This window comes from Bos indicus, chromosome 11 (genome assembly GCF_029378745.1).
Source record: "Bos indicus isolate NIAB-ARS_2022 breed Sahiwal x Tharparkar chromosome 11, NIAB-ARS_B.indTharparkar_mat_pri_1.0, whole genome shotgun sequence".
Taxonomy (NCBI): Eukaryota; Metazoa; Chordata; class Mammalia; order Artiodactyla; family Bovidae; genus Bos; species Bos indicus.
This window is the reverse complement of record NC_091770.1, coordinates 20528530-20546264: the sequence shown is the minus strand read 5'-3', so window position 1 is coordinate 20546264 and position 17735 is coordinate 20528530.

Sequence of the window (17735 nt, the reverse complement as noted above, 5' to 3'; positions counted from 1 at the left end):
TTTTTTCCCCTTACTTTATATAATACAAGAAGACTAGAGGAGATTAAATTTGACTAATTACCAAGGGAACATTTCATGCAAAGATGGGCTCAATAAAGGACAGAAATGGTATGGACCTAACAGAAGGAAAAGATATTAAGAAGAGGTGGCAAGGATACACAGAAGAACTGTACAAAAAAGATCTTCATGACTCAGATAATCACTCACCTAGAGCCAGACCTCCTGGAATGTGAAGTCAAGTGGGCCTTAGAAAGCATCACTATGAACAAAGCTAGTGGAGGTGATGGAATTCCAGTTGAGCTATTCCAAATCCTAAAAGATGATGTGAAAAAAGATGTGAAAGTGCTGCACTCAATATGCCAGCAAATCTGGAAAACTCAGCAGTGGCCATAGGACTGGAAAAGGTCAGTTTTCATTCCAATCCCAAAGAAAGGCAATGTCAAAGAATGCTTGAACTACCACACAATTGCACTCATCTCACACGCTAGTAAAGTAATGCTCAAAATTCTCCAAGCCAGGCTTCAGCAATACATGAACCGTGAAATTCCAGATGTTCAAGCTGGTTTTAGAAAAGGCAGAGAAACCAGAGATCAAATTGCCAACACCTGCTGGATGATTGAAAAAGCAAGAGAGTTCCAGAAAAACCTCTATTTCTGCTTTATTGACTATGCCAAAGCCTTTGACTGTGTGGATCAAAATAAACTGTGGAAAATTCTGAAAGAGATGGGAATACCAGACCATCTGACCTGCCTCTTGAGAAATCTGTATGCAGATCAGGAAACAACAGTTAGAACTGGACATGGAACAACAGATTGGTTCTAAATAGAAAAAGGAGTACGTCAAGACTGTATATTGTCACCCTGCTTATTTAACTTATATGCAGAGTACATCATGAGAAATGCTGGGCTGGATGAAGCACAAACTGGAATCAAGATTGCCGGGAGAAATATCAATAACCTCAGATATGCAGATGACACCACCCTTATGGCAGAAAGTGAAGAGGAACTCAAAAGCCTCTTGATGACAGTGAGAGAGGAGAGTGAAAAAGTTGGCTTAAAGCTCAACATTCAGAAAACGAAGATCATGGCATCTGGTCCCATCACTTCATGGGAAATAGATGGGGAAACAGTGGAAACAGTGTCAGACTTTATTTTGGGGGGCTCCAAAATCACTGCAGATGGTGACTGCAGCCATGAAATTAAAAGACGCTTACTCCTTGGAAGGAAAATTATGACCAATCTAGATAGCATATTAAAAAGCAGAGATATTACTTTGCCAACAAAGGTCCATCTAGTCAAGGCTATGGTTTTTCCAGTGCTCATGTATGGATGTGAGAGTTGGACTGTGAAGAAAGCTGAGTGCCAAAGAATTGATGCTTTTGAACTGTGGTGTTGGAGAAGACTCTTGAGAGTCCCTTGGACTGCAAGGAGAGCCAACCAGTCCATCCTAAAGGAGATCAGTCCTGGGTGTTCATTGGAAGGACTGATGCTGAGGCTGAAACTCCAGTACTTTGGCCACCTCATGCCAAGAGCTGACTCATTGGAAAAGACTCTGATGCTGGGAGGGACTGGGGGCAGGAGAAGGGGACGACAGAGGATGAGATGGCTGGATGGTATCACCGACTCAATGGACGTGAGTCTGAGTGAACTCCGGGAGTTGATGATGGACAGGGAGGCCTGGTGTGCTGCGATTCATGGGGTCGCAAAGAATTGGACACGACTAAGTGACTGAACTGAACTGAATTTCCCTTCTACTAGGTCAGATAAGGCTCTGGTAAAAACAAGTTCCCTTGGAGTACAGGCCTTTCTTATGGAAAATGCTCTGGATACATGTCACAAAGGTACTTTTCCCCTGGCATATTTAAAAGTGGTTACTCCCCTCCTTCATCTGCTGCAAATAGGAAGGGATTGTTCTCCAACCCTCACTGTGAGAACCTGGTAGGGATTTTTGAGGTAAAAGCCACGAAAATGTAGCCTCTTCCTCCCACCCTCAAAACCTGCCTTCCCCCACCGAAGTTTTTAAATCTCAAGGTGTCCACACTCATCCTCTATTAATTATTCAAAATTACCATTAAAGTGTTCCAACTAGCCACTGCCTCTAGTGGCTTCTGCTTCAGGTAAGCTGATTGAAGCTCTGGTTTTCCATATGTACCTGTCTCTTCAGATTTCAAGATGGTGAGTTGCCCTGTGCTTTGAATTCTCTGATGTTTCTAAGAAAAGTTGTTGGTTTTCAATTTACTTAGTTTTTTTTTTTTTCTTGTGAGTGCAATGTTTATGACTTCCAAGCTCTGTTAGTGTCAACATTTGAACTAGAAGGTCCTCTATTGATTTTCATCTGATCCATTTAATGATCATTTATTGAGCATGATCTGTTGCTAGGACCTTATACTTAATCTGGTTGGGACACAGGCATAGCCAGTCCAAGCCTCTATCCTTAGGGACCATCTGAGGTCATTTTCATGGTGTATACTTTGTCTGTCAAACTGAGCCAAGGTTCCCCATTCCTGGTCTGTGTGTTTATATTCTGACTTCCTCAGGCAACTTTTTCTCAAACAAATCCATTGATCCACATTCTCAAGAGTTCAAGAGTTCCCCAAGAACACTTTAAAATTTTATGCTTGCATTTAAATTATAACATAAAATTTAGGATAGCTTAAGGATATTATAGAACAGAGGTTGGCAAATTATGGCCTATGGACTAAATCCAGCCCACCACCTGTTTATTTGTATAACAGGTTTTATTGAAACACAGCTATGCTCATGTGTTTATGTAGTGTTTATGACTGTCTTCATGCTACAATGGTGGAGCTGAAAATGGTGGAGAAAGTATATGGCCCGCGATGCCTAAAATACTCACATCTGGCACATCCCCAAAAGAGTTCACTGTCTTTACTCTAGAAGATCTATAGATGATTATGATCACATGATTTCAGCACCAGTGTTTGTGTGTTTTTTTTATCATGAGACCAAATGAAGATTACAAATTAGGTTTGTTGGGAATTTAACATTAAGAACATGGAGAGTGAATTGAGTAAGTACATGAGAAATTTGAGAATGGATCATGCAATGTGCAGAAGATCTTGCCCTGAAGTAGACAGAACCAGATTCATGTTGGGGGCCCACACCATGTTGGGGTATCTTATCTGTATATGTGCTGACTTGCCACAGCTCAGTAACAACCGTAGTGACCATGGCAATGACCACATTCAAAACCCTTTTTAATTTCATTTCTAATTTTTGTCCCAGAAATAATAAAGTTAGATACCCATTTCATGCTGCTTCCAGTAAATATCACAATGCTAATCTGTCTTCAGTGAAAGATAATCATCTTTACTTAATTAGCAGGTAACACCTTACTAAAATTGGCACTGGAGAATTTGCCTGCTGGCAGAATTTTCCTTAAGGAAGAAATCTCAGTGTCCTAAACCAGAAAACAAAGCTCTGCCTTAGTTGTACCATTCTGTATGATATGCTTATGTGTATTCTGGGCAGAAATTTCAGACTCTCCCTCTCAAGAAAGAGTCCCTCTACCTATAGGCCCATGACCCTGGATGTTATTATTTTTTTTTTTTTGGACTTTTTATTTTATACTGAATAAAAAATAACCAGCTACTGTATAGCTGGTTAACAATATTGTCATAGTTTTGGTGCACAGCAAAGTGACTCAGCCACACATATACACATACCCATTCTTCCCCAAACTCCCCTCCCAGACTGGATGTTCAATATTCTTTATCGTTCTGCCTGTTCCTGTCTTGGGGCATGAGGGACACCTGGGTGGCTCTGCTCCACCCCCACCCCCACCCCAACCAAGAGCCTGCTCTTGAGGCAATCTCTCTTCTAGACTAGTCTCTGTTGTAGTCGCCTTCCTTCCTGTTTAGATTCTTTTAGGTGTCCTTTCTTGCCTGAGAACCTCTGTAAGAACTCACTATATTACACAGGATCTAATAACATTGATCTTGAGGGAAAAGGCATAAGTCTTGGTCAATTTCCTCCTCAGAAGTATTTTGAGCCCCATTAACATTTCCCATCTCCTTCCTGGCAGAGTTCTGCACCAAGTGGTGGGTATTGGGAATAGCAGGCTTTGTTATGCCACAAAAATACAGTTATATTTTTCACCCAGACCAACAGGGACTCCCAGGAATCCACTGTGTATGATGCATAAATCCTGAGTAGAAGTCTGGGTACTGAAGTCAGAGATAGTGCAAACATTCTGCTCTCCCCTTTTATGGGTACAGGAACCTAGAGAAGTCAGTTGTGCACTTCCATCCTGTGGAATGAAGGGTGTCTAATGCACAACTTAGCTAAATGCAATTTGAGGCCATATTTTAAAAAGAACATAAGGTGCTCTAAGGCAATGTTCATTTCTCGATTTTTTGTTACAGCTTTATTGAGATATAATTCACAGACTCTAAGTATACGATTCAATGGTTGTAATATATTCAGATTTGTGCACTAGCACCATAATCAATTTTAGAACTTTTCATCAACTCAAAAGGAAATTCCATCCTCACTAGCTATCATCCTTCACTGTAGCCATTCCTCCTGACACCAAGCTCATCTACTTTTGTTTCTCTATGGGCGTGCATGCTCAGTGGCTTCAGTTGTGTCCAGGCAAGAATACTGGAATGGGTTGCCATTTCCCTCTTCATTTGTCTCTCTGTATGTACTTATTCTGGACAATTCCTATAAATGGAATCATAAAATATGTATATTGTTATATGTGACTACTCTTTTTTACTTAACATACTGTTTTCAAGGTTCATCTATGTTACAGTATGTATCAGTACTCCATTCTTCTGTATGGCCAAATAAAATTCTATTCTATGGATATAACACATTTTGCTTACCCATTCATCAATCGGTGGATATTTGGATTGCTTCCATCTTTTGGCGATTATAAATAATGCCACTGTAAATATTCATGTACAAGTTTTTGTATAGATACATGGGTTTAGATCTGGATTCTTGATTTTATTTCATTGTTCCATTTAGCTATCCTTTTGCCAGTAATACATTGTATTGAATACTGTTGATCATGAATTTTAAAATCAAGATGTGCAAGTCCTCCAAATTTGTTTTTCACTTTATTTATTTATTTTTTTTGCGTGTGTTTTTCACTTTTAAAGTTTTTTTGACTATCCTGGTTTTCTTGAGTTTCCATGTGAATTTAGTATTCAGCTGGGATTCCGATAGAGATTGCACTGAATCTGTAGATCATTTGGGGAGTTTGCTGTCTTAACCATATTAAATCTTCCAGCCCATAAACAGATATTTTCTCATTGATTTAGATTTTATAAATTCTTTCAACAATGTTTTGTCATTTTCAGAATAGAAGTTCCCCTGCTGAGTACTTAACATGCATGAGACACATCAGTGGTGTAATTCGTCAACCACATCACCTCCCCCGCCACATGCTGCCCAGAGAACACAGACCATAACTTAATTTCCGTTTTCTTCTCTATTTTGCATAGAGGAGGTGTTCAATCTGAATTTGTTGAAAAAAATAACCAAGGAATAAATAAATTCCTCACTTTGCTTCCTGAAATCAGAGCGGCAGGATCCTTTTCAGTTCATTAACAATCATATTACACGAGCAGATGCTGGCTCATAGCAGCTGTGCTGCCAATGCACATGCTGCTTCTGGAGTCCTTCCTTTTGCCAAAAAAATTTAAAAGAGTCCTTATTCACAGTGATAGTCTTTCCCTAGGAAGAGCCACGTCTACGAGAATCTCCAGATAAGGAAGGGAGTTTGTCCCCTGAGCCCCAGGCTTGTACAATTCCATGCAATTTTGCATGTACAGTCCTGCCTGCTGAGCAGGGCTGGGACAGCACAGAGAAGGTCCTAGGATGCTGTGGCATGCAGACCCACAGGTGCACAGTCGTCTCAGACCACAAAGCCTCTCAGGAAATGGGTGTGGGGTTTGCAGGGTCAGTTTCCTGCCAAACCTTCACCTCCCTCTAACCAGTCTACCCCATCTTTCTCCCCCAGGCACCCATCCCTGACCCCAGCCCCTTTCTAACTCTACCTGAACTGTCTTACCTGAGAAAGGGCCCCAGAGAGGATTTGCTCCATCTCCTTCTAAACATTCAAAATCAGTTAAACGAATGGAACAGATTTTAGTAAGTAACTGAGTGTTTTTGTAATAAAGGGTAAGGGGAAACTGTGTTCTTTGAGCCCAAAACGTGGTTCCTGTTTCCAGCAGTAACTGAAGTGAGCTCTGCGGATCACTGGGAATTAGATCTTAAAGAAGACAGGGAGAATCTTTGTGGGGATAGTGCAGGGAGCTCTATCTGGATGCCAATCCCAGCCTGGTACCTGTGGGACCTTAGGCAAGTTAAGGGGAGTTAATTAAGTTAATTAACCTCCCATGCCAACAGTTCCTCATCCTTGGAGCAAGGAATACCTGCCCCACCTAGTCTTCTGTTGGACATTATATGAACTAACATATGGACAGTACTGGCCCAGGGTGAACTCAGTCAATATTGGCTTCTTTTCCTTTCGTGGAGATACTGAGGATGGCAAAGAGACCATAGCTCGGATTCAGATGCAGGCAGAAACTGAACAAATATTTATGAAGTTCCCACCGAGTGCAAGAGCCCAGGGTCTGGTGGAGGATGCAGACAAGCACACAGGCAATTAGAGGCAGGGTAATAGTGACCATAATAAGAGTAAGATTGGGTGTTTGTGAGGTCCTGGCAGGGGCACCCACTCTTGGGGGTACAGCAAAGGGAATGTTCCTAGAGGCAACTTCCTATAAACCTAGGTCAGAAAATTAATAAGAATTACTTGGACAAAGCATATGGGGCAGTATATTGGACAGAGGAAATAGTAAGTACCTGGAAGTGAAATTCTTTATGCATTAACGGACTGTTGGTAATAAAAATAACAACAATAGCGACATTGTTGTAGACCTACTATGTCCTGAGCATGCTGCAAAATGCTGTAAATACATTGTTTTATTGATTTTCACAGCTCTTTGAGCAATGTCTTATTAGTTGTATAGATAAGGCAACTGAGACTTGGAGTGATGAAGAAATCTGTAAGATCACAGAGCTGGTGAGTGGTGGGAGAGACTTTCATTAGGACTTGGGTACCAGAGCCAGCACTGGCTCCTAACCCTGTACAGGGCTGCTTTTAGTAACAGACTGTGACCGAGTAGGACTTCTCAGGTGGTGCTAGAGGTAAAGAAAGTGGGTCCTGCCAATGCAGCAGACCCAAGAGATGTGGGTTTGATCCCTAGGACAGGAAGATCCCCTGGAGGAGGGCATGGCAACCCACTCCAGTATTCCTGTCTGCACAATCCCATAGACAGAGGAGCCTAGCAGGTTACAGTCCATGGGGTCGCAAAGAGTCAGACACGACTGAAGCGACTTAGCATGCACACATATAGCTGAGAAAGAGCTTTCTGAGGATGCTGGGGGTGGGGGACATTGCTTCAGGTAAGGCTGTTAAATCAACAGTTAGACGAACAGAAGAGATCTGTTCGTTTAATCAACAGAACAGACGCTCACTCTGCCCTACCCCCGACTTGGCCATCTTGCAGATGCAGAGCCTTGAGGTCAGTGCAGATCACTCCAGGCTGACTAAACAGCAACATTCTGGGATGCGTCCCGTTAGAAGTGTGCTGGGAAAGACTGCCTCACAAAGTGAGCCTGCCCAGCTTCCGGGGGCTCCAGACACGTAGCTGACATTGTGAGGAGCACCTCTAGGGCTCTGCAGAGCAGCAGCCTTGTCAAATTCAGATGCTCTGGCATGCTATGGTTTATTGAGAAAGTGAATTATTGGCAGGGTTTTGGAGCTCATCTGTTTTTCAGAGTTTTGTAGAAATAATCTGTCTTGCAGTAGAGTTTGGCTCAATTCAAGGTATAGTAATGGAGTTAGGTGAATTTGGCGGAGGAGGAGGTCGTGGGGGAGACAGAGAATTCCCATAACTTAAGAATATTTTCAAGTCTTGAAATGAGAAGCACACTTAGACATAGAAAACAATGAATGCTTACAGAGTTTCGTCTATCTTGACATGTTTCACTATTAAATTTCCTGCCAGTTTATTTATCTTACAAATACAGACCTGTTGAGAGCACATGAAAAGTCACTCAACAGCACTAGCCCTCAGGAAAATGCAAATCACATCACAATGAGGTAGTACTTTGTATCCACTAGGACTGCTGTGATCAGAAAGACAAACAATAGCAAGTGTCGGCCAAGGTGTGGAGAGGCTGGCATCCTCACACACTACTGGTGGGAATGTGAAATGGTGTCCTGTTCTGGAGTCTGGCAGCTCCTCAAAAGGGTAAATATAGAGTTGCCATAGGTTAAACATAGAACTAATCCCGGGTATATATCCAGGAGAAAAGGAAATACATGTCCATAAAAAAATTGTATGTTTTTAATGTTCAGTTAAAAAAAAAAACATTAAAAACATACAGTTTTTTTAAGGGACATATATTTCCATTTCTCCTGGATATATACCTGGGATTAGTTCTATGCTTAACCTATGGTAACTCTATATATTTAACCTTTGAGGAGCTCCCAGACTTCCAAATCAGTGACACCATTTCACATTCCCACCAGTAGTGTGTGAGGATGCCAGCCTCTCCACACCTTGGCCGACACTTGCTATTGTTTCGTCTTTCTGATCACAGCAGTCCTAGTGGATACAAAGTACTACCTCATTGTGGTGCTGGAGAAGACTCTTGAGAGTCCTTTGGACTGCAAGGAGAGCCAACCAGTCCATCCTAAAGGAGATCAGTCCTGGGTGTTCTTTGGAAGGAATGATGCTAAAGCTGAAATTCCAGTACTTTGGCCACCTCATGCGAAGAGTTGACTCATTGGAAAAGACTCTGATGCTGGGAGGGATTGGGGGCAGGAGGAGAAGGGGACGACAGAGGATGAGATGGCTGGATGGCATCACTGACTAGATGGACGTGAGTTTGGGTAAACTCTGGGAGTTGGTGATGGACAGGGAGGCCTGGTGTGCTGCGATTCATGGGATTGCAAAGAGTCAGACACGACTGAGCCACTGAACTGAACTGACTGAATGTTCAGTTATGTTCATAGCAGCATTATTCAAAGTAGCTGAAACATGAAAACAGTTCAAGTGTCCTTCAACTGATAAATGATAAACAAAACAGATACATCTATCTATGCAATAGAATATTATTCTGAAGTGTGATGAACCTTGAAAACATTATGAGTGGAAAAACTAGTTGCAAAGAATTGTATATTATATGATTCCGTTTTTATGAAATGTCCAGAATAGGTAAACCTATACAGGCAGAAAGTAGATTTGTGGTTGCCTAAGGCTGCATGTGGGGTGGGCAGAGATGGGGATTGACTGCTAATGAGAACAGCGTTTCTTTTGGGGGTGATGAAAAATGTTCTAATATTGACTCTATGAACATATTAAAGTCATTGGGTTGTATTCTTTCAGTGGGTGAAGTCTATGGTATGTAAATTACAGCTCAATAAAGTTATTTTTAAGAAACAACCATTAGGGAAATTCTCGTTTGGTCTGGTAGTTAGAATGCTATGCTTTCATTGCAGGTGGCACATGTTTGATCCCTGTGGCAAAAAAAAAGAAACAACCATTATGGGCAGTGGTGGGGTGCCATGGGCTTATGGGCAGATTTTCCTCTCTGTTCCAAATTGATTCCAGGCCCATTGGGCCCAGGGAATAAGGGGTTCATATTTACCTGATGAGAAAGCCAGACTCAGTGAGACCATGGGGCTTCCCTGGGCTCACTGTGGTTTACAGGTCTATTCGGCAGCGAGTTCTCCTAGCAACCAGTCCAGGCACATTTGATAGAACTGTGGTTTTCAAGCTCTGCTGTACTGAGTCTCTTTGGGGACACCCACGGGTATGGGCGGTGGGTTGGGATACACATGAGAAGTAGGGTTGTTGATCAGGCGAGCTCTAGTCTCCTACTTCAGTTCAGTCGCTCAGTTGTGTCTGACTCTTTGTGATCCCAAGGACTGCAGCATGCCAGACCTCCCTGTCCATCACCAACTCCTGGAGTTTACTCAAAATCATGTCCGTTGAGTCCGTGATGCCACCCAACCATGTCATCCTCTATCAGCTCCTTCTCCTGCCTTCAATCTTTCGCAGCATTAGGGTCTTTTCCAATGAGTTGGTTCTTTGCATCAGGTGACCAAAGTATTGGGAGCTTCAGCATCAGTCCTTCCAATGAATATTCAGGACTGATTTCCTTTGGGATGGACTGGTTGGATCTCCTTGCAGTCCAAGGGACTCTCAAGAGTCTTTTCCAGTACCACAGTTCAAAAGCATCAATTCTTTGGCACTCAGCTTTCTTTATAGTCCAACTCTCACATCCATACATGACTACTGGAAAAACCATTGCTTTGACAAGATGGACTTTTGTTGGTAATGTCTCTGCTTTTTAATATGCTATCTAGGTTGGTCATAGCTTTCCTTCCAAGGAGCAAGTATCTTTTAATATCATGGCTGCAATCACCATCTGTGGTGATTTTGGAGCCCCCAAAATAAAGTCTCTCACCATTTTCATTATTTCCCCATCTATTTGCCATGAAGTGATGGGACCAGATGCCATGATCTTAGTTTTCTGAAGGTTGAGTTTTACGCCAACTTTTTCACTCTCCTCTTTCACTTTCATCAAGAGGCTCTTTAGTTCCTCTTCACTTTCTGCCATAAGAGTGGTGTCACCTGCATATCTGAGGTTATTGATATTTCTCCCGGCAATCTTGATTCCAGCTTGTGCTTCATCCAGCCTGGCATTTAACATGATGTACTCTGCATGTAAGTTAAATAAGCAGGGTGACAATACACAGCCTTGACATACTCCTTTTCCTGTTTGGAACCAGTCTGTTGTTCCATGTCCAGTTCTAACTGTTGCTTTCTGACCTGCATACAGATTTCTCAAGAGGCAGGTCAGGTGGGCCGGTATTCCCATCTCTTTCAGAATTTTCCACAGTTTGTGGTGATCCACACAGTCAAAGGCTTTGGCATAGTCAATAAAGCAGAAATAGATGTTTTTCTGGAACTCTCTTGCTTTTTCCATGATCCAGGGGATGCTGGCAATTTGATCACTGGTTCCTCTGCCTTTTCTAAAACCAGCTTCAACATCTGGAAGTTCACGGTTCACGTATTGTTGAAGCCTGGCTTGGAGAATTTTGAGCATTACTATACTAGCATATGAGATGAGTGCAATTGTGCGGTAGTTTGAGAATTCTTTGACATTGCCTTTCTTTGCGATTGGAATGAAAACTGACCTTTTCCAGTCCTGTGGCAACTGCTGAGTTTTCCAGATTTGCTGGCATATGGAGTGCAGCACTTTCACAACATCATTTGAAATAGCTCAACTGGAATTCCATCACCTCCACTAGCTTTGTTCATAGTGATGCTTCCTAAGGCCCACTTGACTTCACATTCCAGGAGGTGTGGCTCTACGTAGATGATCACACCATAGTGGTATTCTGGGTCATGAAGATCTTTTTTGTACAGTTCTTCTGTGTATTCTTGCCACCTCTTCTTAATATCTTCTGCTTCTGTTAGGTCCATACCATTTCTGTCCTTTATTGAGCTCATCTTTGCATGAAATGTCCCCTTGGTATCTCTAATTTTCTTGAAGAGATCTCTAGTCTTTCCCATTCTATTGTTTTCCTCTGTTTCTTTACATTGATCACTGAGGAAGGCTTTCTTATCTCTCCTTGCTATTCTTCGGAACTCTGCATTCAAATGCGTATCTCTTTCCTCTTCTCCTTTGCCTTTAGCCTCTCTTCTTTTCTCAGCTATTTGTAAGGCCTCCTCAGACCTTTTTGCCTTTTTCAACCATTTTGCCTTTTTCCATTTCTTTTTCTTGGGGATGGTCTTGATCACTGCCTCCTGTACAATGTCATGAACCTCCATCCATAGTTCTTCAGGCACTCTGTCTATCAGATCTCCTACTTACTACTTAAATTGATATATTGGGCTCACAGTAATGCCTTCTTTGAAAAAAATTTTTTTTCTCTGCTAAAATCCATTGCCCTTAACCCCAGGTTTCTCCGATTGCAAAGACAGTGAACCAAGCACTTCCCTCATTCTCAGCACCCAACGTGCTGATGTATTTATGGAAAGATGCTCACAATTCAAACAAAAAGCAGCAATTCAGGCTGCTAAGCTCTTGCTGCTTTGGTGTTGGCCCTCTGCTGAGGAATGCACCCGCAAGGTATCTGTTTATAATATGAATTGCCAATGAACGAGGGAGAAATATTGCCCTTGGCTGAGAATATAGCCTGTTGCTAGAAAACAGTACAGCTAAACCATTTATGAAATTATCAGAAAACACTGTCACTTAATAATAATATTGCACAAGATGTCCTTGTCCCCAGAAATCCTCCCATCCTCATCCAAGACTGTCCTTGGAGGCAAAAAGTGCTTCCCAACAAAATCTAGGTTTGTTCTCAATTTGTCTTAACAAGGAATGACATAAGTTTACCGGACAAAAGAGTCCCATTTTTTGTTGCCTGTGTTTAATCTGCACGGACAGAAAGCTGTAAATATCCTAAGTGGTTGTTGCCGGCTGGCCTTGGAGGAGCCGTTCGTTAAAGACCATGGTTCGCTGGTTTCTTGTGTGGCTTCCAAGGACCAAGGGGTTCCTTGCTCATCATCACCATGAGGTCTGGCAAACAAAAGCCGGAGGCCCAGGAGCCTGTGTGGAAGGATAATGTGACCTTTGACCTCCACTAGCAAGGCCCGGAGGGAAAGAGGCAAAGTCAGGCTCCAGTAACGTTTAATGACAGATCTTGTTAAGGTTAAAAAAACAGCTCTGGCGTCCAGCTGGGACTTCATCTGGGGAGGCGCTCAGAGGGCCTTTAGCAACAGCCGCGAGGCCCCTTGCACAGCTGCTCCGGGGCCGCCAAGCCGTCTTTCTGAACCCGCCACTGCCCAGGACCCCCACCCCTGAGGAGGACCCCCGCCGCTGTCAAGGACCTTCGACCCGAGTCAGTCTGAGTCAGGAGGGAGAGTCATTCATTTTTTCCCTATTGCCACCAGCAAGCCTCACCCCTCTGAGGCTATAATGAGCTTCTGACAGCAGCTCGGCACCGATTCTGGTTTTTCTCTTAGAAAAAAATAATCGTCAAGAAAAGAATTGAGATTAGTGCCCTGATAAAAGAGATACCACGTAGTGTCTAGCCCCTTCTGCACCTGCCGGTAGGGTGAGGAGACAGCTGTTTATAACTCAGAACTCTAACGGGAACAAAACCATGCTCACACAGGGATCTCCGAATTCCAGTCTCCAGGACTGTAGAAGGAAATTTCTCTTGTGGCTAAGCTGCCTAGTCTATGTATTTTTGTTCTAGCAGCCAGAGGTGACTAAGGCAACATCTTTCCTGAATGAAAGGCTTTCAGCCGGATGTGATTGGTGTTGAACTTGCAGGTTGAATGGAGTGAGATGAAGATCTAGGATATAGCTTTGCTCTGAAATAGTTAAACTTCAGATTCAAAGAGTCAGGCCACAAGCAGAAGACCTCCATCATCCTCAATTCTGAATAATTCCTTTATTTATTAAAAAAATTTTTTTTCTTCTTTTTAAAAATTTAATTTCATTTTTAAAATTTTAAATTGGAATATAATTGTTTTACATTGTTGTATTAGTTTCTGCTGTACAACAGTGTGAATCAAGTATACATAGATCTTCTCCCTCCTCAGCCTCCCTTCCCCTCCCCATCCCATCCCTCTGGGTCATCAAAGAGTATGGAGGTGAACTCCCTGTATTATATAGCAGGTTCCCACTGGCTATCTATTACATATGGTAATGTAAATAATAATTCCTATCTGGCAACATATATATTTGTGGCACATCTGAATGGATATTTAATGCCTGTCCCTTAAAATTTATTTTTACATTGTAGTTGATTTAGAATGTTGTGTTAATTTCAGATATATAACAAAGTGAATCAGTTATACATAAATCCACTCTTTTTTTTTTTTAATTCTTTTCCCACGTAGGCCATTGTAGAGTATTGAGTAGAGTTCCCTGTGGTATACAATATGTTCTTATTAGTTTATCTATTATCAATATATCTATCTATAGTAGTGTGTATATGAATGACCCCTTTTTTCATGCTTAAAGAAATAAAGAAAAAAGTGATGTGACATGCCCTAGACATCTCCAGATTTGACACTATGGTTCTTACTAGTGCTTGCAGCCATTTGGCATTTTATTGCCAATATCTGAGCAGTCCGGGACCGGGCATCTACTGCCCTGTGAAGCAGCTCCACAGCTCTTGATTCATCCCTGCATGCAGTGATTCTGGGGAAATAAGGATGGCTCTGTGGAAATGAACATAAAGGGAAGGATAGAACTCCAGCAAAAGCTGAAAATGTGGTGAGGTGAAGTGGGGACTGTTGCAGGCGATCTGTGATTCCAGAGGAAGTGTGATGTGGGAGCAAGCCTGTTGGAGTAAGCCTTTGGGAGCACGTCCATCTTCTGAAATTTGGGGATTCCTGAAGGTTTGGATGGGCTTCCCAGGTGGCACTAGTGGTAAAGAAGCCACCTGCCAATGCAGGAGATGTAAGAGATGTGGGTTCGATCTCTGGGTCAGAAAGATCCCCTAGAGGAGGGCATGGCAACTCACTCCAGTATTCTTGCCTGAAGAATTCTATGAACAGGCCAGACTGTAGCCTGGCCAGCTACAGTCCTTGGGGTGGCAAAGAGTAGGCACGACTGAAGCAACTTAGCACAAAGCACAGAAGTCTGGACACATTATTCTCAATATCAAAGGGTTTGTTACACAAAAAGAGGGTGATATAGGAAACATTATTTTATTTGAAGACAATTATTGATTCATATGCACTTGTAAGAAATAATAGTGGAACTTTGCTGGTGGTTCAGTGGTTAACAATCCCCCTTCTAATGCAGGGGACACAGGTTTGATCCCCAGTTGGGGAACTAAGATCCCACAGGCTGCAGGGGCAACACACTGCAACTGCTGAGCCTGTGTGCCAGAACTAGAGAGGAGCCCATGCTCCACAACAGAGGCACTGAGTGCCGAAGCTAAGACCCGACACAGCCAAATAAATAACAAAGGAAAGAACAGAAACTCGAGATGGAACTGTTGAGTTAGCCTTTTTGCTGATAGTTGTCTAGGATTCCTTTTCCTGGATGGGTTTTGTTCGAGAGGCTTCTTAATTTTAGTTATGGCTGCTTTCAGACTTCTCAGACAACTGAGAAAACCAGTGGTTCTTTCAGAGCCACAGGCCTGGAGGTCTCTGCCTAATGGAGACTCTGGCCAACCTGTGGCCTCCACCCTCCTGGCTGGAGTGTGAGTAAATAAATACTTGGAAACTGAAGAAGTTGACAGTGGTGTCACGCTAGAAAGCTGGAGGATCCACTTGTAGCATTTTGGACACTGTTTGCTGAACTTTGAGTCACTCTTTTTTAGATCTATTTTCTTACCATACATTGCAGTCTGGCTTTCTCCTCTCTTCCGATTACTCTCGTAATTACTGAATCCAGCAGTCTTTCCTCACACTTTTCTCACCCTCCTGGAGCTGTTTAGATCACCGGCTGTTAGCCACTGTTCAGATAAATTAACATAATAACGTGATGTCCATTTGTCACCCCAATTTACAGACAAGGAAATGGAGGATTTGAACCCAGAAACTCTGACTCCAAAGCCCATGCTTTTATCCAGTGCACTGCGTTTGTAGTTGCTGATCATCTGCTCTTCTCTCTGTGAAGCATTCTTCTCGGTTGGCTTATGTGCATGCATTTTTTGATCATTTTCTCCTCTATTTTTATTCTTCCAATACCTATGGGTAAATGTTCCCCAAGAGTCTTTCTTTAGCTTCCTCTCTTCTTTCTCTTTATCACTATCTTTGATTGTTGTAGTGAATGACAAATATATTTATCTCCAGTAACATCCTGTCATCTCCTAACATAGACTCACATTTCTTGCTTGTTTAGCATCTGTATTTCTATAAAAATCATCATTTCTAATTCTGACTGCATCATCTAACCTCCAAACTTGCTTTTTTAAGAAATACAATTTTTGTTAATATATAACAGAAATTTATAATGTGTAACACTTAATGTGAAGAACTGACTCCTTGGAAAAGACCCTGATGCTGGGAAAGATTGAAGGCAGGAGGAGAAGGAGATGACAGAGGATAAGATGGTTGGATGGCATCACCGACTCGATGGACATGAGTTTGAGCAAGCTCCGGGAGTTGGTGATGGATAGGGAGGCCTGGCGTGCTGCAGTCCATGGGGCTGCACAGTCGGACATGACAGGGTGACTGAACTGAACAGAAATTTATTCATGTTCAAGAGATTTTCACAAAGGGAACACACCCTTATAACCAGAACCAAGATCAAGAAACAGAACATTATGAGCACCCCCTTTATCCCACTCCTGCTCCCTTTTAGTCATTACCGCCAAGTAACCACTCCAAAATAACCAATATTCTGATTTTAATACAATAGTTCAGTTTTTCTGTTTTGAACTTAAATGAAATCATATTTATGTTTTGTGACTGTCTTTTCTCATTCAGCATCATGTTTATAGTATCATTCCAAGTTGTTACATGTAGAGATAGTTTATTCATTCTCATTAATAAATAATAGTCCATTATGCAAATATACCATATTTCTTAAAACTCTTTCTGTTTTTCATAGACATCTGGGTAGTTTCCAGTTTTAGGCTGTTATGAATAATGCTGCTTTAAACATTCACATCAGTTTTTCTTGGTGGCCATATGCTTTTCTCTTGTGTTCATGCTTAAGAATGGAATTGCTAGGTCTCTAGATGCAAATTCATTTTTAGTAGAATTGCTGAATGGTTTTCCAAAGTGGTTCTTCCAATATCAACTAACATTTCTACCAGAAATGTATGAAAATCCAATTGGTCCATACTTTTGCCAACGTATGGTATTGCCTATTTTTTTTTTAAATTTACTTATTTCTGGTAGATATGCAATGTTATCCCATTATGGTTTATAATTTACATCTCCCTAGTGACTATGAAGTTAGGCAGCTTTTCATGTGTATTGTGCATTTGTAAGGCATCCTGTTAACTACCTGTTCACATCTTTCTGTCCATTTTTCTATTGAGTTATTTTCTTCATATTGATTTATACTAGTACTTTGTATATTCCCGAGGTCATTCCTTTGTTAGGTATTTCAACCACTCTGTGGTTTGCTTTCCATTCTCTTAATGGTGTTTTTGGATGAAAAAGAGCTGTTAATTTTAATGTAATCCAAATATCCATTTTTCCTGTTTCTTGTTAGCACTCCTTTAATCCTGTTCAAATATCCTTTTATTCTTGACTTCGGTACTTCTAATAATGGTCTTCCCATCTTTCCAGTCCAGCAAGTTTGCCATTTTGGAGTCCCTTTGATTTGTTTCTCTCTTCTGGTGCAATTGAATTAGTCACTATATCAATTTGATACTACTTTAGAATCAATTCTTACATACCTATCATTCTTTCAGCCACCATCCCTGTTCAGGCTCCACTTAGCTCATCACAAACACTTCTAAGTCGCTCTTCCCGCCTCTCATTCCTCCTTTAGCCATATCCCTGCTGTAGTCATCCTGCTAAAACAATACGATATCACTTCTTATCTCCAAAAACCCCAAGTACCCTATGTATTCAGAATGAAACCCACTCCTTGCCAACTCCCCCAGACCTTCCAGGATCTGGCCCTGCTTGCTCACACACGCTTTCACACAAGCCGCACTCCACTAATGCTGCGTTGCTTGCTGTTGTT